Source organism: Aphelocoma coerulescens, assembly GCF_041296385.1.
Source record: "Aphelocoma coerulescens isolate FSJ_1873_10779 chromosome Z unlocalized genomic scaffold, UR_Acoe_1.0 ChrZ, whole genome shotgun sequence".
Classification (NCBI taxonomy): Eukaryota; Metazoa; Chordata; class Aves; order Passeriformes; family Corvidae; genus Aphelocoma; species Aphelocoma coerulescens.
The window spans coordinates 16,644,142-16,654,758 of record NW_027184085.1 but is presented as its reverse complement, the minus strand read 5'-3'; the positions used below and the strand labels follow the sequence as shown (position 1 = coordinate 16,654,758).

At 40.5% G+C, this 10,617-nt stretch overlaps 1 long non-coding RNA gene across 1 annotated transcript; it reads right to left on the bottom strand.

Annotated features, from left to right (window-relative positions):
* Positions 1–422: 422 nt before the first annotated feature.
* Positions 423–10,153, bottom strand: LOC138103597 (uncharacterized). The gene is made up of 3 exons (XR_011147769.1): positions 10,014–10,153; positions 1,283–1,555; positions 423–828 (listed from the first exon to the last, which is right to left on the bottom strand). It is a non-coding gene; the product is annotated as an uncharacterized lncRNA (long non-coding RNA).
* Between the last annotated feature and the right edge of the window lie 464 nt (positions 10,154–10,617).

Below are 10,617 nucleotides of genomic sequence, written 5' to 3'. Positions count from 1 at the left end.
GATATTGTCTCCTGGGAGAAGGGCAGGATGCTGCCCAGTACAGCTCTCGTGGGTGGAAATGCATAAGAACAGACAAGCAGACATTGCATCTATGTCCCTGTGACTATGGGTAGGCGATTGATGCACACTGGTACATTTGGATGATTTATTACCCCAAAATAACATTAATTGTTGCTTTTCCTACAGCTGGTACCAGGGCTGTAAACACAGTTCATGATGATGGACATGGTGTTCTCAATTCCGGTCAAGTCAAGTCAATACCCAGCCTGTACAGGACAAGACATTATATCCTCCTTACACTCAACCTTTTGTGCCACCCTGTGCCTCACTAAAAACTTTGGGGCCATCTAATTACAGCCTTAGGCAAACATAAGGGAGTAAATGAAAGTAACTCAGACTTGCTGGTTCCTTACTCTACTTTTATTCAACTTTGTACTTGTAAGAGTACATGTGCATTTGCTTACTAATCAAAATAAAGATTTTTTTTAAGGAAAAAGAAGCATTGTCAAAGAACTTCATCTGAAAAGAATTCTGGGAAACGTGATTACAAAAGCCTCTAGTCAAAAAACTTTATAGTCAAGCACTGACCACAAAGTCTGCCGTCCAAAGTCTGCTCTCAAAGTAGCATAAATCTAGTTTAATACCCATGGTTTTGGTGGAGCTACTCCAATTTTACACAGCAGTAACTGGGAATTGAACCTGGATCTTTGCCTTTAATTTTGTCCAAAAATGGGAAAGTAGAAAAAAATATGCTTTCAACACGGAGTCCCACAGAAATTCAGAGGGTCATCACATTGAATCATTTTCCCAATTGCTCCCCATGACTTCCTACAAGAAAAAAAAAAGTAGCTCAGTTGCTCAGTGTTGTGTCAGCTCAGCTAGCAAGAGAAAAATAAAGCAGGTTTTCCTGGTATACACATGCAGTGATTGAACACAGGTGTGAAATTTGCAGTGTGAGACATTTTGATAAACTGCTCTACAGTAGTACTGTGGAGAAGAATTAGTTATTTTCAAAGGCCTTTTAAATGTGCAGGTGAATTATGACAGCTATCACATTTATAATCATTGTAAAAAGTCTTAATTGAAAAGCTAATAGCAGAACTCCAGGTATGTGCTCTTTGATCTTTGCTAAGAGTTGAAAGCTCAGGTATAGATTGCAGCACAATGGCACAGTGCTGAGGGATTCTGTGGTGAACATCTACTACCCAGGATGTGGTTAGAAGCCTCAGCATACTTCAGAGTGGTGTGTTTAGTGTAAGGGCTTGTCTGTATAGGGACTTACCCCTGATTAACTCCATGTGTGGACACTCCTATTCCAGAATAATGGGTGGAGAACAAGTCCTTAGGCTTGAGAAGCATTGTCTCCCTCTTGGTATTATCCTTGGCCATGACCCCAGTGATGGTTCTGGGGACATCTGCTGAGCACGCTGAGGACAAACTGCAAATGGAACAAGGATTGCCTCCCCAGACAGGAGAGAGGGCCCATAGGCTAGGATGCTCTGAAACAAAACCCTGGCATGATTGCTTCTACATACAGCAGTATGGCAGGCTTCCCCTGAAAGGAAAATTGGAATCAGCTGTGTCAACATGTGCCATAAATAGAATACTTTTCTCAGGAAAACAGCCAGCAAAAATAGAGCACAGTAATCTTCAGCCCAGTATTTGCATATTGCTAATGCCAGAAGAAAGCATTAAAAGGGACAATGGAAGAGGCTTATCCTACTTAGAAGAACAAAGCATTAAGAGGGATGTTGGCCCTGGTATTAGAGCTCCGCAAACCTGAGCAAAGAAAAAGCGATTTCATGACAATAGATGAAAATTCAAGAGCAGCATTATGGTTATTTGCAATTGCTTGAATCATTAGAGCCCTGAAGAGTCTAGCTGGGAATCCACCCACTGTGGCATGTAGCCAAGATGAGTGTATACCTCTCAAAATCCTTCAAGGAGGCAGTTTATAAAACTGATTGAGAAAGAGACTAGTGTTTTATTAGAACCTCTTTCTTCTTCTGACTGTGGAATCTAACTGGTGGATTCCCAAAGGAAAGACACAGCTCAGCCCAGTAAATTGGCATAAGGCAGGACCTTAGGGCTGCAACCTTCCTCAATTAAGTGTTTGTAGCACTCATTTCTGGCTGTTTTCATCACCATTACTAGAGCAACACTTGGTTGAGCAGCTGAGCACACCTTAGAGCAGCTGTGCCATGTTATTATGGAATGTTTGCTGCAGTGGAGGGAAGTGAAGGGCAAGAGGCTCTTTGTCTGATTGTGATACTGAGGTCTACACATCCATAAATTTTTCCTTTCCTGTGCTGCAGGGAGAAACATAGGCAAAACAAATGGGCTGTTTTACTGAAATATTTTCATAGGGAATAAGATTTCTGTTTCCTCCATGCACCCTAGAGAAACAGGCTCTATTTAAAAAAGAAAGGCAAGCAGTTTACTGAGCTTGTCTTACTGTTCTTTCTCAAGTAGTTTTATCACCTCTCTGCATGCATGTCTAAAAGGGGTTGTTACTCTTTGTAGGTATATTGGTTTTATTGTTGTGCTGAGCAGCAGAAGAGGAATGTGGATTTGCAGGGAAGGCAGGGAAAGGGCAGTCAGCCTACCAATGGTGCTGATGCTGACTGATAGCAAGGCCCAATTTCTTACAGCTCTTGTGGCAGGCTTGAGTAGCTTATTCATTTGGTAGAGAAGCCACAGTATTACCCAGTTATAAAGATAATAATAGCCCGTGTTGAATTCAGTAGGCTATGATTAGATATAGCCAAATAATCATTCATTTTAAGTAACTCACCTTTTTATACATCTAACACTCCATCTGCTTGGGAATTAAACACATAAAAAAGGCAATTTCAGCCACCTGTTCCTCACTTGTAGTGTCTTACTAATACAGTGCATTTAGATATTTTAGTTTTAAACAGTCTATGCAAAGTTCTGCTATTTGTGAGTGCTTTAGCATCATCAGAGGGACATGGTGCCACTTCAATTTACTCTGTGTGTGTGTGTGTGAATGGGGGTCTGAGCATGAGCAGCTGGAGTCAGAGCCCTTGTCATTGGGCTTGTGTGTCCGTGGGGCAAGTGAGCGTGTGCAAGTGAGTGTGGGATCACTAGCAGGTGTCAAGTAGGACCTGGTGGTGAGTCCTTGCACCCTGGGGCAAGATTCTCCTTCTTGTTACTGCAGCATATGATAAGACTTCTATCTGATATTACCAGATCTAGTTCATATTTATAATGCTGTATTCGTGAAGATGGCTTACTTCTAATTTTTGTTTCATGGAGAAATTTTTGATATATGAGTAACAGGAAATTGATAGGACGAGGGGCAACAGCTTTAAACTGAAAGAGGAGAGATTCAGATTATTTTTAGGAAGAAATTCTTTACTGTGAGGGTGGTGAGGTCCTGGAACAAGTTGCCCAGAGAAGTTGTGGATGCCCCATCCTTGGAAGTGTTCAAGGCCCCATTGGGTGGAGCTATGAGCAACCTGGTTTAGTAGAAGGGGAGTGTCCCTGCCCATGGTAGGGGAGTTGGAATGAGAAGATCTTTATGATTGCTTACAACTCAAACCATTCTATCTTTCTATGATCCAGTGGCTGTTATTCCTACATGTCAGATCTAGCAGAGCAAACAAGCACCTGCTGAAATCAGGTCAAGAGACCTAAGGAATATTTTCTAGATAATAGAGAAAGTAAATCCATGACTGAATACTTAATGCTTTGTATTTTAAGATGTGTCTTTTCAATGCTTGATATAATTCTTTTGAAGCTCTAGTGACATAGAATCACAGAACAATCTGAGCCGGAAGGATCATCAAGTCCAACTCATAAGTGAATGAGTTGAGAGTGTGAATAGAGGGATCAGACCCACAACGTCGGCACTGTTAGCACCATCCTCTAACCTACTGAGCTAATCTCAGTGTAGCTGATGGAAATTACCTCATTTCCACATGGTTTGAGCTAATGACCCTGTATTGATAGCAATAAATGACTGAGTAGAAAAAAACAAGTTTTGGATTTAATTTACTTCCTAAGGGGGCCAAGGCAAATCACATCTAAAATGTTTCTCTTTACTAGTGCTATCCAGGAGCCCAGTGTTATTTGTTCATCTGAAGACCTATTCATTGTAGGCACCCAGCATTCAACTTGCCTTGGAGGAAGAAGTTTTCATGCCATGTTTTTAGTTAAGCTTAAGAGGTACCATGTACAGAATTTGATAACAGCCAAGGAAGATATCATAATGGAAGTCAGATTTCTTGGTTTTATTAGGGTCCAAGAAACATTTATGAATTCTGAATTATACTATAATTTTTAATTGTGTAGTTGTATGAATGTTTTGGACCTCCTTTCTTTCAGGTATTTTTTTTTGCACATCATACAAAGTCTTTACAATGTCCAACAAATTCATCAAATACATGTCTTTACTAGGCTCATTAGGAGTCCCAAATATTTTTACTAAAAGAAAAATCTTGTATAGCTTGCTATGAAACTGTTTTTTAAATTGACATTTGCAATTTTTCCTTGGGAGATTTTAAGTCTTTTTATCCTAATTATCCTTTATTTCCTGGGAGGCATTTTCTATTGTGACCCTAGCTACTAGAAATTTTTCTGGCAATATATTGAGTTTGCACAATATTAATTGGTCCATCTGTGTTTGAGTAATAACACAATTGAGTCCTTAGAATAGCTATTATTTCAGCCTTACAGTATTTAATATTTCAGTGTGGCAATTCCCAGTGTGAAATAATGAATATGCTTGTGAAACACTTGGCTTATATTCTGTGCTTTAGATGATGCACAGAGAAACATCTTGCTCATAACAAGAAGCCACCTCAAGAGAGGTTCATGCTAATCATAGCCAGAACATATTTACAATGTAGTAGCAAAGATAAAGCTAGGTAGAGGAGTGGATACCATCCACTGCTCTTGGAAAGCTGTCATCTCATGATGCAGTTGGTATTGGAGTGTTTCACACAGTTAACAGCAGTTTGCAGCACCATGTAGGTGCCTCCCAAGAATGAGCTGTGTGAAACCTGGCAGTTCACCAGCTGGCAGTTAGCAGCACTCTCTCTTTTAGAGTTAATTTGCACCTGCATCTCAATGTACCGATTTCTTGTCATCTTCACAAAAGTGTATCCAAGGTGCTGGGGTAATCTTAGATTTTATGAAATCTAACACATTGGGGATACATGGAGCAGCCATGGCTAAATGTGTCTGCAAAGCTTCCATGTAAGATCAGAGAATCATAGAATGGTTTCAGCTGGAAGGGACTTTAAATATCTCCCATTTCCTGTCTCCCCACCACAGGCAGGGATGCCACACACTAGGTCAGGATGCCCAGGGCCCCATCCAACCTGGCCTTGAACATTTCCAGGGATGGGGCATCCACAGCTTCTCTGGGTAATATATTCTATTGCCTCACCATTCTTTAAGTAAAGAATTTCTTCCTAATATCTAATCCAAACCGCACCTCTTTTGATTTAAGAACATTTCCCCTTGTCTTATCACTATCTGCCCATGTAAAGAGTTCCTCTCTCATTTCATAAGCCCCCTTTAAGTACTGAAAGACCTCAGTGAGGTGCCCCCAGAGCCTTCTCTCCTCCAGGCTGAACAACCTCAACTCTCTCAGCCTGTCTTTGTAGGAGAAATGCTCCAACCCTCTGATCATTTTGGTGGCCCTCCTCTATGCCCTTCTCGTATGGGAGGCCTCAGAGCTGGATACCCCGCTCCAGGTGGGGTCTCACTGGGACAGAACAGAGGGGCAGAATCCCCTCCCTTGACCTGCTGCACATGGATGCAGTGCATGAATGCTGGTGCTCTGGATGCAGCCCAGGACACGTTTGGCTCTCTGGGCTGTGAGTGCCATGGCTGGGTCATGTCCAGCCTCTCACCCACCAGCACCCCCAAGTCCTCAGCAGGGCTGCTCTCAGTGACTTCTCCAGTCTGTGCTCTTGTCTGGGATTGTCCCAGCCCAGTTTTGCACTTGGCTTTGCAAAACTTTGTGATGCTCTTGTTAGCCATTTCTTGAGCTCGCCCAGGTACTTCTGGATCATGTTGTGTTCTTCTGTCGTCAGCTGCACATGTCAGCTTGGTGTCATCTGCAAACCTGCTGAGGGTGCACTTGATCCCACTGTCTGTGTCATTGATAAAAATATTAAAAGGCACTGGTCCCAAGGCAGAGCCCTGAGGGACACCACTCATCACCAGCCCCCACCCAGGTGTGGAGCCATTGGCTACAACTCTGGCTGTCTCCATCCAGACAGTTCCTTATCCATCAAATAGTCCACCTTTCAAATCCATCTGTCTGCAATTTAGAGATAAGGATGTCCCTTGGGACCATGTCAAAAACCTTACAGACACTGGCTTGTCAAGGGATGGTTGCGTGTTTCTACTCACAAAAAGAGGGTTACTGTTTTTCATATGTGTAAGGAATTATCTTCAACAACTGCAGTTAATTCTGTATTGCCCAAAATATACACGATAGGAGAGAACAAGAGAACCTCTCCTTAATTTCCTTCTACACTTACAAGAGGGTACAATGGTTTGGGACATAAATTGGTTTTACTGAAGTCTGCCCAAAGCTTTGTTCACTAACAGGTTTGTTAATTCCATGTTTTATGCTCACAAGAATGCCGCAGTGACCAAGGAAGTGACCAAGGAAGGCAAGACTGGAGCTGTCATGCTCCAAGACCTCTTTCATTCAAGCTTCTGCAAGTTTTAACTAAAGCATGTCACTCTCCTAGGTATTTGTTTCCTGACAAATGTGTATTTCTGGCTGGAGTATTGACAGCTGCAGAATTTTCCTTTTAGAAATGTAACTGTAGCAATTTCCAAGGAAAGCATTTGCTCATGAAACTCATCAGGAAAAAGATAATAGTACCTAATGTGTTTACATGTCTTTCAGACAGTGTCTGTATTAGCAATTTGTTTTGAGGAGATTCTGTTTCTCTGCTTACCACGTGCTCTTTTTTTCCTCCAATACATTTATGTGTTTATCAGATTTCCTTCAAAGGGAACTAAGTCAGATGCTCCAGCACACTGTCTGTGGGCATCATTAGGTTCCACACCCATACATGAGCCTTATCCCCAAGAAAGTATACAAAGGAGATGCTTCCATGTAATCATCAGAAATAATTTAACTTTTTTTTTTTTTTGTCTGTGTTGCATATTTGTAATTGTTGAAACGCAAGCTTAGGCTTTTCTATTCTCAAAGACCAGGTTTAGCCATGCATTTGAAGACTGACACTGGATCTGAATTTGTGTACAGCTCAAAATGCTTAGACAAGTCTTGTGGTTCAGGAATAGCTTCAGATAAAATCAGTTTCTGGAAGCTCAGCTGCCTTACAATGAAGTAGAATTACTCCTGCTGTTTCTGGCATAGAAAGGGAAGAGTCATGTCCTTTCCTTTCTCATTTTGTTCCTGACATTACTGCAATACCTGAGCTTCCCAGAAACATCATGACTGCTTCCAAGCTCTGGCAGTGTGTGGTAGGGAAGTGTGTCAATTTTTGTTTTGTATGTGGAGGATAAGGGAGGCACTGAGACTCCATGAAACGGCCAGCATGACACACAGGAAGTTTGTCAGGGAGTTCTGAAACTAAAACTTTGCCAGCAGGAGTAACTTATGCTAACATACACCTTTTTTTTTTTTTTTTTTTTCCATAGAATCACAGAATCATCAGTGCTGGAAAAGACCCTCAAAATCACCTATCCCACCATAATCACCCAAAACACAAGTGCCACATCCAGGGGTCTCTTGGAACACTTCCAGAAGTGGTGACTCTTCCACTTCTGCACTAGCAGCCCAGGAAAGATTTCTCATCCTTCAGATGGCTTCCTGACTGATGTCAAGGGTACAGAGAGGCTGTGGACAGCAGTCTGTGTTTAGTGATTAAGCCACGACACTTCTTTCCTATTTCAAGATTGAATTTAGAACAGGCCCTGAAAAAACCCACATTCCTTGGCAAAAAAAATATGATCCAAGATGACAAAGCAGAAAAATTGTCTCTAGCTATCAAAATGAAAAAGCAAGAGTTTTAAAAACTTTAACTGGAGCCGTGCAATCTTCAGTATTACAGGAGAATTTCAACTTACCCTATGTGTTTCAGATAAATGCAAAAGGCAGGGGGAAAAAAGAAGTGGAATTAAAAGCAATACACAGAAAGTAGGGGATTTTTTTTGTGAAGAAGACTCAAGAAAACTTTATACAAGGAACTTTTCAATGAATTAAAAAATGGGGTAATTCATGAAACAGACAAAATTTTATTCTTCAATGTTTGAAGAATATTAGTGTATAAAAGTGTACATATTGAAGAGAATTATTTTTTCAGTGCTCACCCTAGAGAAAAAAAAGGTCTAATATAATCCCACAAAAAGTGAAGTTATAGAAAAAGCAGATCAGGACTTCCTCAGAAGTGCAGAGCCACAGCACAATGGGCAAAAAGCAAATATGCAAATGGAAACTGGATTTAAAGGAACAAGAAATCCTCATGATGAGAGTGATTAAGCACTGGAACACTTTCCCAGAAAAGCCGTGAAATTTCTCTCCTTGGAGACTGTTAAAACTCAGCTGATACACTCCCACATTTTCAGCCTTGCACCTGCATTAGGCTAGCTAGCACATTTTTATTTTTTAGACTTAAATGTGACTTCTTTGATTACGCAACATAAGCCAATAGATGGAGGCAAGGATCCTGGCAGAGGCTTGGTTATAACCCTGTGTTCACTGGATCCCTGTCTTTGAAGAGTAGGATTTGCCTTCATGCCAAGCCTCCTCTGTGCTGTCAGGAGCTTGTGAGTTACAGTGAACAGCAGAGGGATATCTTTTTCAGTGTGAATTTCCTTATTTCTTATTTTCTTTAAAATTCTGTGAATATTGTAATTCTTCATAAGAAAATTAATTATATTTTTTACAGTATCTCAGTCTTTGAGGAGAAAAAGGAGCTTTGATTTAAAATAGTTTTTTTCCTTTGAGGCACAAAGAAGTAAAAAGAGAAGGTAATCTATAAGGCAGAACAACTTTCATTCTTTTTTCAGCTTCAAATCAGAGACTGCTTTGTGTGCTTTTTTACTTTCAGTAATAAGCAGTTAAGATGTTGCATATTATAAACACATTTTCTAGCACGAATAGGGAGAAAATTGAAGTGGTAAGAGAGAAAGAGAAACAAGAAAGAAGATAATAAGAAAAAAAAGCAAGATATTAGACTTTTTTTCCCAATCTTTAGTGATTTCTTTTTGCTAGTATTCTTACACAATATAACCTTTTGAAGAAAAACATTGTGAATATTTTATGAAAGGGGATCTTAGATTAAACTCTGTTGAAATATTCATTGGAAAGATTTCAACCAGCTCTGACAAATAGCCCTTAGCTTCATAATGTTCATTACAGTCTGTTTTGTTATCTAAGCATCAAAAGCAGTGAAACACATTCCATTTACATGCCAGGAAGGCAAAGGGGGAATAATTCAGTGCTGGGATGCTAAACACAAGTGCAGCCTGGAAACACATCTTCAAAAGTAACTGGCTACATTCATGGTAATGGTCTGTATTTTAAAAGAAAGAGAGTTATCTCCTGTCACGAGCAACACTGATTTTCCCCATAGAGGTCACTTACCAGTGTACTTGGCCACACTCCCCTGCTGTTTACCAGCACATCTCTGGAAGAATGCTTCGGCAGGCCCCGCAATGGATGGTGTTCCCTGCTTCCTGCTTTTGTTAGGCTTAAAGCTAAATTGCTGCCAGACTCCTTCCAGCCACATCATACTGTAGTGCACTGGAAGCACTCTAAGATTTGTTTCAGAAGCCAGAAAAGCTGGAAATGATGGCAGGCACCTGTTTAGGGGCAGATCTGACACCTGAACTTGCTGGCACCACAACCTTTTTAGGGAAAAACTTTCAGGCCTTAGTTAACAACAGCTAAACACAGTTTAACAAAATCTTTTCCCTGCATGTATACTTCAATGCCTTGCTGGGTAGCAAACACTTCAATGAGCGCTTGAAATTTGTGGTAAAATACTCACATTTCAGACGGATTCACATTCCAATAGAGATAGGTATATTCAAATAGAATATTCTTCCTTATTATCTGTGTGATTAATGCTGCAGGGATAGAATATGCTATGACTTGAATAATCCCTGAAGGAACTGAGAGACTTGCTGGAAACCAGCAAGGGAAATGTGCATCAGCTCTAAGCTATGCATGACGTTTCCCTCTGAATTAAATAGCTGAAAGTGTACTGGAAAGGGTTTTCCTTGGGGAATTTTATGAATAAGAATGAAGGTCCTAGGCAGCTTATCTTAAAAGTATCTTAAAGATGCTCTGACCTGGACAGGAAGAAATAATAGTTACTTTTACTTCTTTGGATTTGACACTCTGGTGCTTATTGACTTATTTCATTGGGAATTTGTTCAGCTTTTCTCTGCAGGAAAACAATTTTATAGTTAGCACTAAACATACACAGAATTTTAGAAAGGAAGGGTAATGGTTATTTCCTACGTCTGTACAAAACCCTTTTGAAGGCAGTCTTTCTCTCCATTATAATCTTCAAACTTTTCCTCTGAGATCATAAGCATTTTCTTGAAAGGACAGGCCTGCAGTTCTTTGGAGAGAATAATAATATCAAT